The sequence below is a fragment of the Oxyura jamaicensis genome, chromosome 1 (assembly GCF_011077185.1).
Source record: "Oxyura jamaicensis isolate SHBP4307 breed ruddy duck chromosome 1, BPBGC_Ojam_1.0, whole genome shotgun sequence".
Classification (NCBI taxonomy): Eukaryota; Metazoa; Chordata; class Aves; order Anseriformes; family Anatidae; genus Oxyura; species Oxyura jamaicensis.
In genome coordinates, this window is record NC_048893.1 from 110,068,584 (window position 1) to 110,082,966 (window position 14,383).

The following is a 14,383-nucleotide window of genomic DNA, read 5'->3' on the forward strand; positions in this document are numbered from 1 at the left end:
ATTTAAAGATCTTCTGTGGAGAAGAAATTTTTCTGTTTCCCATGTCCGATGAATTGCTGTTGAAGATTAAAATGATGAAAAATAACACAGCTGCAATGGTTAGTTAGCCCCAGCTAATGGACAAGGTGCAGATATAAGCAGAACAAGGAAACACTGGGAGGTCCAGATCTGGCTTCCCTGCGAGACTTGAAAAATACTTGAAAACTGATGTTTTATTAAACTTCCTTTCAAATTGAAAGATGTCCTTCTTTGCTACCAGTCAAGTCCTAAAAGAAGGGTCACATAATTGCAGGATTAGTATCAGTCATGCAGCAGAATAAATTAATCCAAGTTTTTCTTTTGATCCTCATTTTTAAGCATCTGGCACTGATCTTGAAGAAAATATCCTAAAATATAGCCAGCTCCTATATACAAAAAGAAAACAATCTACCTCAAAAGTGACACTTTGAAGAGAATTTTGAATGAGAGGAATCTTGAAAGGAGGTTTGATTGTTGTTTTTTTTATTACTGATAAAAGTACAAATCATTTTTGTCATAACCTTTAGTGTTACTTGTCATAGCTCTTGTGTATTCTCATTCTGAGTTTTTACTAATAAGAATGATAAATTGTAAATAATATTTTACTCCTGAGATATTTCAGAAAAATAACTGACACATATAAAATCTGCACGCTTAGCAGATCATTAATTAATTCATTTAAGAGTTGACAGGTCTCATGTCATGCTACACACTGTTTTTCAAACTGTCACACCCACACTCTGCCTAAAAGCTGTTGAGTGTAAGCGTCGTCATTTATAATGCAAAAAGGGTATCATTGATTATGTCCTGATTATTCATCATAATGCTTTCTTTCATGTGTACTTAATCACTGTGGTTTCTTAGAATATGCAAACCTTTCAGGCAAATCTTTCTGTAGACCAACCCAAGCAGCGATCTGCACTGACACCAGCTGGGTAAATAGGGCTGGAGGCCTTGCGAACAATGCCATGGCACACACACGGGAGGGAGCCAGGCCTGGGGGCGCGGAGGGGGAAGCACAGGCTGGGCTGCAGAGCCCAGGCTCGGCCTCTGCCCCTACAGCAAAGCAGGGCTCAGGCCCACTTGTTTGGGATGGCCACCACTTGCCCTGATTCTCCACGGGGTGAGGGCCTGGCTGCTGCTGGAGGTGACCGAGGTGACCCAGGCTTCTGCCTCACTCACTGAATAGGCAGACACAAACAGAGGCCTTCCACTGAAACTTGTACTTTTTCACACAAACCTGAAGGCCAGTTGTATATAGTGTCTGCAGTGAACATTCCCTTTCAGCTCAGGAATGGGTCTAACTGCAGAATAACACAATAACATTTTCTTGACTATGTAATGCTCTAAAGCAGCATTATGAAGAAGGGGGCGAAAGTTTCCATAACCAATGCACTGTTTAATTTTAGGAACCACACAAGAGGGACACAAGTGTCCAGTTGGAGGTCGGACTAGATGATCTCCAGGGGTCCCTTGTAACCCCAACCATTCTGTGATTCTGTGGAAGCTTGTTATCTCAGCAGAACACCAGGACAGGCGTCATTTCTCCTGTTTTCCTGAGTGATGCCAGAGATTTTTTCCAAATCTCCTTTATGCCCCATTCAGAAATAACCACCACACCAGGAAAACAGATTGGTATTTACCTGGTATCTCCAATTTACTTTATCATGGGGAAAAGAGGCCACTCCTGGTTCACCTGCACAGTACTTCAAAGTTTGTGGTGTTAGCATTCTGCATGCTGGGCCAGATCCAGCCTACTTATGCCTGTGGCCACACACATATGATCATAAAGATTTATAGGGAATGTCTTTAATGAAATGATGACTGCAAAGGCTACTAGCACATCAGTTTCTAAGAAAAGCTGGGGAAGCAGCAAAGTCTATACACATTTGGCTTTCACAGAGTATGGAATGTCAGCTAGCAGCAGTTCCCCAAGTCACACCATTTCCTTCCTGAGGGCTCCTAAAAAGTCTTATTTATAGTGGATGCTTCACAGGGTGAGCATTTCCAGTAATCTCAGAGACATATGCTGAAAGAGAGAGATAAATTAGTATATTCTAGGACTTTACCAACCAAGAAAAATATAAATGCTAAGTACAAACATCTGACCTCTAATTAAATAAGGGAAATCTACCCATCATATTTTTAACTATGAAATTTAAAATAAAATAATAATAAAAATAAAAAAGCATAGCTGCAGAACTAGAACTGTTTCTTGCTGTGTTTTTACTTTCCCCAGTGAGTCTACTACTGATCAATATCTCCTTGTGGAGATATTGAAGTCCTTGGGGTGGTTGTTGCTATCAGTATTGTACCTCTGATAGCACAGAACAGATGCTCTGGAGCACCCATGTCCCTCCTGTGCTGATGTGCAAGGACAGGGGGCTTTCTGCAAGCAGGAGTCCGTGGCCAGCCACTTGGTCCATGCACACCATTTTAGGCTCACACTCATCCAAGAGCACAAAGCGCCAGAGCACAATGGGAGGCTGGCCTCAGGAACAAGATCCACTGTGTTTTGAGCTCAGCCTTTGCTTCTGTGAATGTATTTTCAAAAGGAAGCTCAAAGCTTAAAATATTTATCAGTTGGAGGAGAAGAGCCCTGCAGTCCTCAGTTCTTTCAGTCCTGGGGGAAAGGGCCTGAAGAGTCAGTTTTTGAGAATCTCTAAATGCTAGCACAAGCAATGTTTCAGCTGACAGAGATTAAATTATTCCCAGAGGAGATGTTTTTCTCCTGTTAAAAAAACCTTACTTTTCAAATCTGTGAGCATGAAGCTCTGGCTATTTGGCAGATGCATAACAAAGGTATTTTAAAGGCAGAGTATCATCACCTCGTGGGAATATCACTATCTGGTAGTAACCAGAGCAGGAGGAAAAGGTTTGCCTTTTCATTACTTACAACCTGGGGATCAAGGAGCCTAGGCTCCATCCTCAACTAAACTTGCTGTCCACAGCAGTCATGCAAGTGGCAGATACAGCTGTGGCATGATGAGCGTCTGGAGTGCTGCAGAGAAGGAAGGCTCCTGTCCCTTCAGCCTCTGGGTACAGCTGCAGATATCCAAAACACTAAGCATGCATTCCCTGTGGAGCAGGAGACTAGGAGGGAGTGGGACTTGAAAGGGCAGAGCCATCTTAGCACTGAGTAGAGCCATGCCGGGAACAGTGCTGAGCTGGGGGACAGTCTCAGAGCTACACAGTGGATAAAAGTCGCCTGCAATGGGCTCGTCCTCACTTGCTCAGTTACCTCACAGCTCAAGTGAAACAGAGCAGAAGAGGTTAAATTAGCTTGAGGTTTTCAAAAACGGTTTTGAGTTCTTTGTTGTTGTTGTTGTTCTGTAGGGGTCTGATCCTAGAGGAACCCCTTCAGCACTTGAGGCAGGCCCTGAAAATACAGTGCCTCCACAGTGCAAGGAAATGTATAGCATTTTAAAATGTTATGAAGTCCTTGTCATATATTTACCAAAAATATTTTAATGGCCTATTTCAAATTATCTTTCTATTTCTTACTTGCCCCAAAGTAGCCAGGTGCCTTGTTCAGGGATCAGGACTATTTTGTGCTAAACTGTGAGAGTTAAAAGGATTGTCAGTGGGCCTCTCAAAATCAAGCTGCAAACAATTTTCTTCCTGAAGATCTTAATTAAGCATCCTGAACTGTTTAATATGTAAGACAGGCCTGCACCAAAACTCCAGAACTGATCACTCAGGACTGAGCTTGAACAGGGAAAGACAAAACAAGCTAAAACAGGGTAAGGCTTTAGTGCAAAGCCCTTTCTTTGTGAATAAAGCAATTGATAATTACTTCTCCAAACACCCTCCCTATCAACAGTGAGGCTGAAGGCCAGTTTTTTCAGTTAGAGCTTTCTCCAGGCCACCCACTAGACAACTTCACTTAATATTAATGATTTTTTCATTTAAAATAGGGTTTGCAAAAAATATGAATTACCTATTTGAATTTAACTTGCCTACAGGAATAAGCATGTATCCATGAAACGTCTTTCTACAGGCAAATTTATGGTCCTCAGAGGATAGGACAATCAATGTAGCTTTCCAATTTTATAGAGGAAAATCAAGATGCACAAAACATTAAAAGATTGCTCACAGTCATGGAAGAGAATCAGAGAGCTGAACAGACACCGTGCAGTTTGCTACCTGATCAGCTGGACTCCAAGCCATTCTCTGATTCTGTGAAAACCCAGTCTGCTGGAAACATTTGTTTTTAAGAAATCACAAGACAATTGGAAGCTACTAAAGGGTCTTCAAAACATGCTGGCTAAAAATTCACCACCTTTAAATGCTAAAGCTTCTCACATACTGTCAGCGTTAAGATTAAAGTGGAGAACGGTGTTACAGTTCTTAATGGCAGAAAAAGTAACACTGATAACATTATCTGTAAGGTTAATTAATGCATAATTGTTCCTTGGAAGTCCTTTTCTTTTGTTCCAAGCCAGGTTGTTTGCCAAGCAAACGCCAATGGATGTGTGAACCACCTACAGCAAATGTTCATACAATGAAAGTTTCAGAAGTGACTGGTGATATTTGCTCAGGTATTATTTTCAGCCACCTGCGCAGAGTTTACAAAGCGGGCGGGCAGCCGTCCTATCTTTTGTGTTTCCAGCTTTCGTTGCTGAGCTACCACAGCCCGTTCCCAACAATGAAAATAAACCTAGCCGTTCTATTCCTCTGCCTGAACCTCAGGGCTTCCAAAACAAGATCATGTGCCAGAATAACACGAGGGGACCCTGTGCCTTTGAACTCTTTCATGTGTCCAGACAAAAATTGACTTCTGAAACCCAAAGCAGTGAATGGTGATCTAGGGGATGTTTTATTAAACATGTGATGGACATGAAAATTGGTCCAAACAGCAAAGTCAACACTCTAGTATATTTTCTCTGACCACATCTTCCTGTAGCCTTGAGGCCTGCTATCTAATAAGCCAATGTGCTTACGTGATTTCAACAGATGAAGAATTAAGAAAATGATTGTGAGATATTACAGGTGCCACTCTTGTTAGTGAAAGCAAAGGCAACCTCTCTTTGAAAGTAATTTTCAACCTAAAATTCAACCTAAGTCCAGAAAATGGTGACAGAGTAGCCAAGGGCCAGCGGTGCTGGAGGCTGGAGCTAATGAGTCAAGGTTTTAACCTACAGTGACTTGGAACAATTTTTAATACAGATGGAAGAACAAAGGAGAAAAGAAGCCTGGAAACTGAGCAAAGGAAGTACATGGATGGAGACAGTGGCCATGGCTGATAAAACACAGGAACATTCTCTGTTAAGAAGGGATAAGAGAGAGAGCAGGGCAACCATGAAGAAAGAGATTAAACGGTCATAGTGATCAGAAAAGTTCTTGCAGAATTGCATTCAAGAGTCCATTATTTCCCTTGGGTCTGTGTCTCTTCTGCTTTTCAATGTCTTAAGATTTATTTATTTATTTATTCTAATAAGGCTAGCTATTCCTAAATTTATTGTCAGTTGAACCCAGGAGGATATAAATGGAAAATCTGACCTTCCTCAGATTCAGGAAGGACCTCAGTACAAGATGCTTGGAAAGCCTAGACTACATGCTCCAGCAGCTCCGTAGCTAGGTAACAGATCACACTGCTCAGGAAACATACCAGGCACTTGAAGGAACTTGCTGATGGACAAGAGTGAGGACACATACTGACCACTTGATATACAAACCCAGTTTACTATAAATCATATGGGATTCAGAGGCTGGTTCCTATCATAACAGTTCTGGCTGACCAGAGTGTGGGCTGATGCCTGAATTGTGATATTATACATATATTTGTTCACATGGTCATTTGCTTTGCAAATAAACCTAAAATTACCTTTGCTGTCTGCCCTCTGAATAACAAAAAGGTAGTGATATTGTGCAAAGTGGATCTCTTGTAGGCTGCAATAATTAACAAAAGCGTTAGCAAAAGTGGCCATTTCCCTGCAGTTGTGCCTTGGAACAGAGGAAAAATGCCCTAGGTTGAAAACCACCCAGAAAGATTATTTTTGAACAGTTTTCCAGATAAATTGCACAGACATTTTGAGCATTGGTGTTAGAAGCAGTTCAAAAGTTTCAGACATAGCCTGTGTCCCTAGGTGCCTGCAATGGCAAGAAATCCCAGAGTGCTTCATAGCAGCAGTGCACTTGCACAGAAGATCCTTCAATATAAGTAGTAATGTTTTTTTATAAATGAGAACCAAATTAAGGATGCAAGCCACCCGTCCCTTTTCCTTTCCCCCCCCCCCCCCCCTTCCCTTTAAATTAATTGCAAAAGACCAAAGACCAACAAGTTAAAGAATGACCAAGCTCTGACCCTGTATCCTGCTTTAGTAAACAATATTCCCCATTGCTTTTTAGGGAATTAGTGTCAAAATACCTTTTTTAAGTGTTCTCAAGGCTTTCTCTTGTACTAGGACCCAAATGCATTCAGTACTCTACAACATAGCCCATAAAAATCTCCCATGCTCCAAAAAGTTTACAGCTGAAGCATGGATCAAGAGACATGCAGGCAAGAAATACAAGGAAACAGGTGCAATTATTTGTGAGCAGCAAGGCAAAGGAGCGATAATGAGGTGGCTTGGCAGATACAGGCATCCCATACTGTGTGTAATCTAGCTTGCAGCTAGCAGATAAAAACCGATTAAAGCTAGGGTAAGGTATTGAAGTTGATCCCGAATAACTTTGGGGCTTTTTGATTTTTATTCTGGGGGGATTGCTGGTGTTTTAACAGCACAATAAACTGGCCCCATATCAATATGTTGATTATAAACTGAATGACAGGCAAAATAATGCTATTGTACACTTCCAGTTAGGTTGCTGTTGAGCTGACAGCTAGACACTCTTAAGAGGATTGCCAAGAGGCAGCCAAGATTTTTGTTTGGACAGAAGGTGATGACCTGGACTGTGGAGGTGTACCTCTGACTCATCGGTACGAAGATTAATGTTGTGTTTACAAGTGAGATTATCTTGAGAGAAGATGTGGAAGGGCATTTAACAGGTGGCAGGAGAATTACTTGTGGGGTAAGAGTCTTACGTTTACAGGGAGTAAAATTATCAAATTCTGGCTTGTAGTGGCGCATGCAGCTCAGAGGAAACTTCAGCAGAACAGCAGCAGCTGTCTTTCTGAACCCTGTCACTTACCTGCCCCATGATCTGTTTGAGCTAATCCTTTATCATGTTTTATATTGCAGCAGGTACGGACAATTCATATGACGCAAAAAGGGAGGGTGTGTTTATTTTGGAAAGTGCTGTGGTAAATTCCACATCCAACATTACAATACAAAAAAAAAAAAAAAAAAAGAATTGCACTGTTGCCAAATTATGTCTAATATCTCAGAGCATGAACTCATATTATTCCCTGCCACCTGCTGCCATTCCCCTCTGTGCTGGGACAGCTCTCCCTGCCTTGCCAGGGAGCAGGCATGTCACACCCCGGGGAGAGCACAGTGTCAGCAAGGGCAGCAGCTCTTCCATTTGCAGGTAGCACAGGACACGAGAATCCTTCATCTCAGAAAACCACAGTATGCAATCAAAGATCTTATCACCAAGGAGCTGTTTGCTTTTCAGAGTGGAAGCATGCAGTTATCTCCAAATACTCCAGAGGCTTGTCACCCACATCCCTTCAGAACTAGTGAAAACAGACGGAAACCTCAGCATGGGAGGAGGCATGCTTGCTGGAGCAGCTTATTCTCATCCAGACACACGTATTCACCGTGGTGCTCTGGCAGCACTGAACAGTGGGTGGCCCACATGACTTGTTGCTACTACTTTGAGAGCTAGGATTCATTTTATTTTTTTTAGCTCAATCTGAACAAGTTTATACTTTAAGCCTCCAAATCCAGGTTTGGTGATAGAGCAAAGAAGCCCTGAAAAACACAACATCCACCATTAAACAGAGAGAACAAGCTGTGCAGAAAATGAAACCAGAGCCCTTGCAGATGCTAAGAAACCTGGTTAAGATGATGCCCATCATATATGTCCTAGGGCCTGTCTCTGTCCCATAGCTGTTGCATCATGCATGTGACGTAAGAAGGAATTGGCTCAGGAGACTAACAAGTCCAAAAGATCCTGCACATCATCAGATCTAAGCCCAAAGACAATGTAAACCATAGCATAGCTCTCTGTTACTGGCAGGAATCCGTCTCTCACTATTTAGTGGTAAAAAGTCAAGATATGGGAAAATGGTATTTGTTTTGTTGAGTTATAAAGGTTCATCCAGAAATCTGCAAAGTTAGCATGCAGCCAAAATGTGTAGCTGCACTGGGGACTAGTCCAGTGGTCTGGTGCCAGGTGAACCTGGGTAATGCCCAAATCCTGCAGGCTTCACATTAAAACGTGCCATAGAGTGGAAAAGCCCTGACAACACAAGAGACATTGAGGTTTTGGTTTTGTGATTCATGAGGGCCTCTAGGTGTGTGCAACACCAGAGTGAGATGAAACCATTCCCACTGGGAGCTTTTAACGTTGCATAGGTTGTGTGAGGCAACGTGAGGCCCAGGGAAGCACTGACCAAAATGCAGCAGCTTGTGTTAGTACAACTAGTCAGAAGGTGTGTTCATGTCTTTTTGTGGGCATAACCAAGGTGACTTTCAGGAAGAATCAGAGAATCATAGAATATGTCAAATTGGAAGGGACCCACAAGGATCATCAGATCCCACTCCTGGCTCCACACAGGTCTACCCAAAAATCAGAATTCAGACTGTATGACTGAGAGCACAGTCCAACCACTTCTTAAACTTCAACAGGCTTGGTGCTGTAACTACGTCCCTGGGGAACATGTTCCAGTGCAATACCACCCCAGGTGGCTAAAAACGTTCTAGTTAACTGTACGACTGAAAGGCATGGAGCTCTAATCAGGCTGGGGGATCATTAATATCTCTACTTGTCTGAGAACTGACCACCTTCTCAGACCAGAGCTGCAGGCTACTTCCCTGCAGCTTGGCTTTGGAGCTAGCATTGAACTAGCTAGCTTAGGTGTGTTTGCAGAAGCTGCCATTACATATATCTGATATCTTGTTTCCTTGATACAGCCCCTATAAATCAGTCAGAAGTGTAATAAAGAACTATTATTGTAGTGAAAATGCTGTAAAATTATTGTCTTTAAGACGTGTCTTTGACGCAGCACATCTGCAGGAAGGCCGAGCCATGATATCAGCTCTGCTTTGGGTGCTCAAAGGTACCCAAGACAGTCAGGCACCCAAATTGCACCAGTTTTCTCTGGCATGCCTAGCATACCTTTGAAAACCCCAGCTGCCTTGCTTTCCCAAGTAACCATGTTCGCCAGGAATACCCCCACTCTAGGAAAGGCACTGGTCTTCCCACTCACATTGTCACACCGCACGGGCTGGCAGCACCACTACAACATGCAGCCGGCGTCAGCTGGCACACTGCAGGAAGCTACTTTTCTGAATTACTCGCCTGGTGTGTACGCATTGCAAAAGTGTATCAGCGCTGAGGTTTTCGTGGTAAACTGGGAGAGGAGTTAACAGAATGCTGCTAGCACTATCTAACCTCAGTTGTTTTATCCCAACATGGCTGTGGTTTGGTCTTCAAACAAGCCGAAAGATAAGCAAATATCAGATGTGACCCCTCTTGCATCATGTATGTTTTATGAAAGCAAACAGCACCGTGCGATGCTGTGATTCATACCTTACCACTGAACACTCAGCAGAGTAATCATTTCACCAGAACAGGTGTTGCAAGCACTTTTATTCCTCCCCAAAGTGAGCAGTGAGGGAACCGCATGCAGAGGTCACAGTGAGCATCTGCTCTCCATGCAGCCAAAAGGGCACCCAGAGGATCCTGTACTGATTTTACTCCAGTTCTCGTAGAAAGGTAACCAAATAAAAGACAAAAAGAGTAGTTCTCAGTGGCACATGGTGGTAGATCTAGAGGTCCGCTTTTCTGATTCCCATTCCTTGTTTAATGGGGCTCCCTATTTTCCTTGTCATAAGCACCCCAGAGTTACATTTCCATAATTGTTCATTTGATTTCTTCTTAAAATAATGCATGGACTACAAACAGGAGAATCTTATTTCAGCAAAGCAGCTCATTGGAAAGGCATCCTGGAAAAAGCAGAAAAAGACAAAAAAAACATCATTCACGTCATTAGTAGAATCACACAAGTCATAAACTAAAAACAATTGCACATAGCTCTCAGCTCCCTTGAGACGTGACATTTAAATCTCACATATATTTCCTGCAAGTTTTACAAGGGCTTCTTAAAAATATTCTTGTCTGCAGCTAAGTGAGGAAGCATCAAATCCAAGCCATGCACACAAAGAATCTTAAACAAAGTAGTCATTACTATTTACTATTCTAAATAATTTTAAATTAAGAAATAACATTTTGAGTAAGAGACGCATTCAGCCAGGGTTACTAATACAATTCTTTAAAACTTGCATTTAGGTCTCAAAACATCTGAAGGAGAACTATACGGCAGAAATAAAACAACATTTTGTTTTTAAGATGGACTTCCAGGATCCTAAGGTACTGAAATGACACTGAAATCTGCTAAACACGTCATATTTCTCTTTTAAACATTATAGAATTTGAAATTATGTGCATTTTTAAAAGGAGGAGGTCTTTTTTACAGTGCCAGCACTTTCCCCTTATCCTGAGTAAATGAAATTTGTAACCCAGAAAGGGTTTGCCAAAGAAAAGCCCTTTGAGATTTAAATAATAAAACATTGAGCAATTCTTTAGACTTTTTTTAAGTCACAAAGTTGGATGGTTCAAACAGACTTGTACATTTGAATAAGCATGGTTGTGTAGATAAAGGGGTAGGCACTGCAAGTTTCCAAAGTGCAACCCTGTCACCTGCTAATGTGTGGACTCTGCCCTGCATTTTCTGTCCTTTGGAAACAACTGCAGCCCTGTGCCAATTCATCCTTTTGTTTTAACTTTCTGACTAATTGCAGTACAACAGTATTATTCAGTAGTTCTGGGAAGCTATAGTATCGTTTCCCTTCATTCTGCCATGAATAATTCAGTTTGTTAGTTGTAGTTGTCTCTCAATATTTTGCAAAATCAGAAACATGCTCTCCATCAGCGTGCACCTTGAGCAATATGCTAGTCCCATGGACACCTCTCAGAAATTATCTGTGATGAACTATCACTATTGTGAGCTGTGTTATTGAAAAATTTAATTATGCGCTCACATTTTTAGCTGCTTTGGATAAGTGTTTAACATTCAAGCTATCCATTCAGGAAGCAGAATTCAGCTCCTGTGTCCACTTTGTGGCTTATGGACATATAATGCAACTTTTGTAATTCTGGAAATGTAAAACAATGAGCAGCAAAATATGCATCTGTACCATCAAGTGAGGTGGTAGTCAGAAAAAAAACATCTGGCAATTATCTGAATATAAAAACATAGAGAGAAATGTCAGTTCCATACAAGAACTAAGACCATTTGTCCCAGCATCCAGTCTCCGACAGCAGCCAGTAGAGATGCTCAAGGGAAAAGCATAAAACATCGCATAAGCATGCTGGTCTTGTTTTAGTTTGTACCCAGATAATTGGCTCTGTCCTTGTCTTGTCCCTTTTGGAAACCAGGAAAGCAAATTCTTTTGGCCTCTAGGACATCTTGAGGCAATAAGCTCAATAAGGCAATTACGCACTACTGTGAAAAAAAAATATATTTATTTTTTTTTTCTTTATAATCCCACCAGGCACCCCCTACTGCTTGTATGTTGAGAAAGAATAAATGATCTTTCCCTATCTGCCTTCCCCATACCATTCCTGATTTTATAGTCTCCTATCATAACCCTTTACTATTCCATTTGTCTGTTTTCCCAGACCTATGAAAATTGGTACATTTAAATTCACTGTATGTAGGGATCATTTCAGTCTCTGCTCTTTGCTATATATTTTCTAGTTTTGTTGTATTCAAGAAGTGGTAACCAAAGATGTGGGTGCTATATAATTTAAATTATATTACATTTTATTATAGTAGATGACATTATACTCTAATATTCCTACCTAAAAGGTGGTATACTCATGAGTTATACAGTGCCCAAAATATCCTCTATTCATTCCTTGTGCTTTCCCAGTCATCTCCAACGGTCTGTTTGCCTCTTTGACTGCAGCTGAGCACTGAACCAGCATTTTCACTCACCAAAACCTAAGAGTCACAAGGTGATACCAGTATCCTGCAGGCAGCCAAATCCCAAATTCAAATATCCCATTGACTTCAAAGTGCCTCAACCAAAGAACAAATGTGCAATGGAGTGAATCTCTTCCTGAAGATAGGGCCAAAATATGGTCTATGCACCTCTTGGCTCCTATTTGAATGCCTTGTGTTAGACAGTAGGTGGAAGAATGGGCATTTTGCATAGAACTGCACTTAACCCCAATTAGTTTGAACAGCCAACCAGTTCTGGTTGGCATGAATTCAGAAAGAAAGAATCTGGTTCATGTATTTAATGTTAAAATGTCATAAACTATGCCCACATGGCAGATATAAAAGCTTGTTGCTTATTTTGACCATAAATGTTTTGGAAGTGTAGAGATCACTCCCTACTTATACTTCTTTTGTTCCTGATGGTTTTCTGCATGACTCCTGGGTACAAAAATTATACTACAGAATATGGACATATATTGTCTGGAAAAAACACTAAGATGAATTAATTCAATCTATTTTCTTTTCAGTTCAACCTGAATTCAGCTGAGATACATGTGCATTGTGATAGGGAGATGAACATTTGGAAGCAGACCTTAAAATACATTCAAAATCAAACACACTTAATGATAAAAATTATATTTTAGTTATTAAAACTTGAAGAATTTTTAAAGCAACATGCATTTGTAGATTTTTTATAGTATAAAACATTACATAATAACTATAGCAAATGACTTTAAAAATATATGATAATGACTTTCAAATCAAAGAAGTAGTGACCTTCATTGGAACTTCAATGTGTTTTCAAATATAATAAATCACTAAATCACAGCCCAGGTTACAAGTTTTATTTAAAAAGTTGTTTAATAAGATATTTGGCGGGCACCCAGGGAAAGCTACGTGATAAACTCTGATACAGTGCTACATGAAAGCAGCCCATCATTTCTGTAGAATACTGCTGCTGTTGAAAAGTACATTGCTTACTCAGAAACAATTATTCATGTGAAAACCATGACTAATTCTGATGAAATCCCTGTGAGTATTGCATGTACTGTTCTCTTCCTGTGTGCCTTTCAGCCATATCAGTATCTTCCTCAGCATGTATTCTTACACAGCCTACGTTTCCAGCACCGAGATTGTGCAGCCCTTATTTCCTTTCCCCATTTCTCTAGTCTCTGACCTACCAGGATGCATCTTCCAGCACTGCCAGGTTCGTTTGGCTGGGGCTGTTCATTAGTCATTGTCTCGAGATGGATCTGGACTACCAAATCCAGACCAACTTGAGATTCCCCTAAACCTGCAGGTTTTAGACCCAGAGCCCTCATTTGGATCCACCACCCCCATGCTCTTCTTCTTCTTCTGGATACTCTAACCTCTCTGTGGGCCTCTCCTGCTGGGTCTGGTATCACGCCCTGTCCTTCTGGCCAAAAGGTTTGACACGCATGTTTTGTGAAAGCCTGTGGTCATCCCTGAGTCCTTGGCTCCATGTGTCAACAGAAGAGAGGAAAATGGCTCTTCGTGCATTTATTGTTCTGTTGATTGGTGATAAAAATAAAGCAAAACATTCCGGAATACTCTCACACAAGATTTACAAGAAGACAACAGTAACTGCCTGCGGATAATAATTAAACAAGGCCCACAGAACTTTGGGGGATAGAAGACTGTCACAGCTTGTCTTTAATTTTGCTCATGCTCTTGCATAGTTTTGTTGTATAATAGTGCTATTGAATTCAGAATCTCCGATGTACCATTAATTTGGAAACTGTGAAAAAGGGACAATCAGAGCTGCAGCAGATGTGGCTGAGTAACTCAAGTCACAGGCTGCAGAAAAAGGTATGACTTATTGAACTCAGTCAGGCACGAAAGTGAGCACAACCCTACAGACAGAAGAGAATGAGCTCTCATTGCAGATGAGTGAGAGAGAGAAAATACTAAGTACTATGCTGCATTACAATCAGTTTATTCCATAGGCAGCAAAATTAACAAAACTCCATTTCTTTTGGGTTTGCATCCATCATCCCCAGGAGCCCGTTCCCCTGGCAGCACAGGACAAGCCACACAGTTGGGCTCGAACAGCTCACAGTCCTTCGTGGAGGGAAAATAATTTAATTCCATTTTGGTAGCAAGTAAATACAGCATTGTTTGCAAATAAGCCATCCTTTTCCCTCCCATGGGATTGCACTATGATTTTAAAGGTGTGCTGTCATTTAAAAGGAAACTGTATGCACACGTGTTTGTGTGTCCATTGTG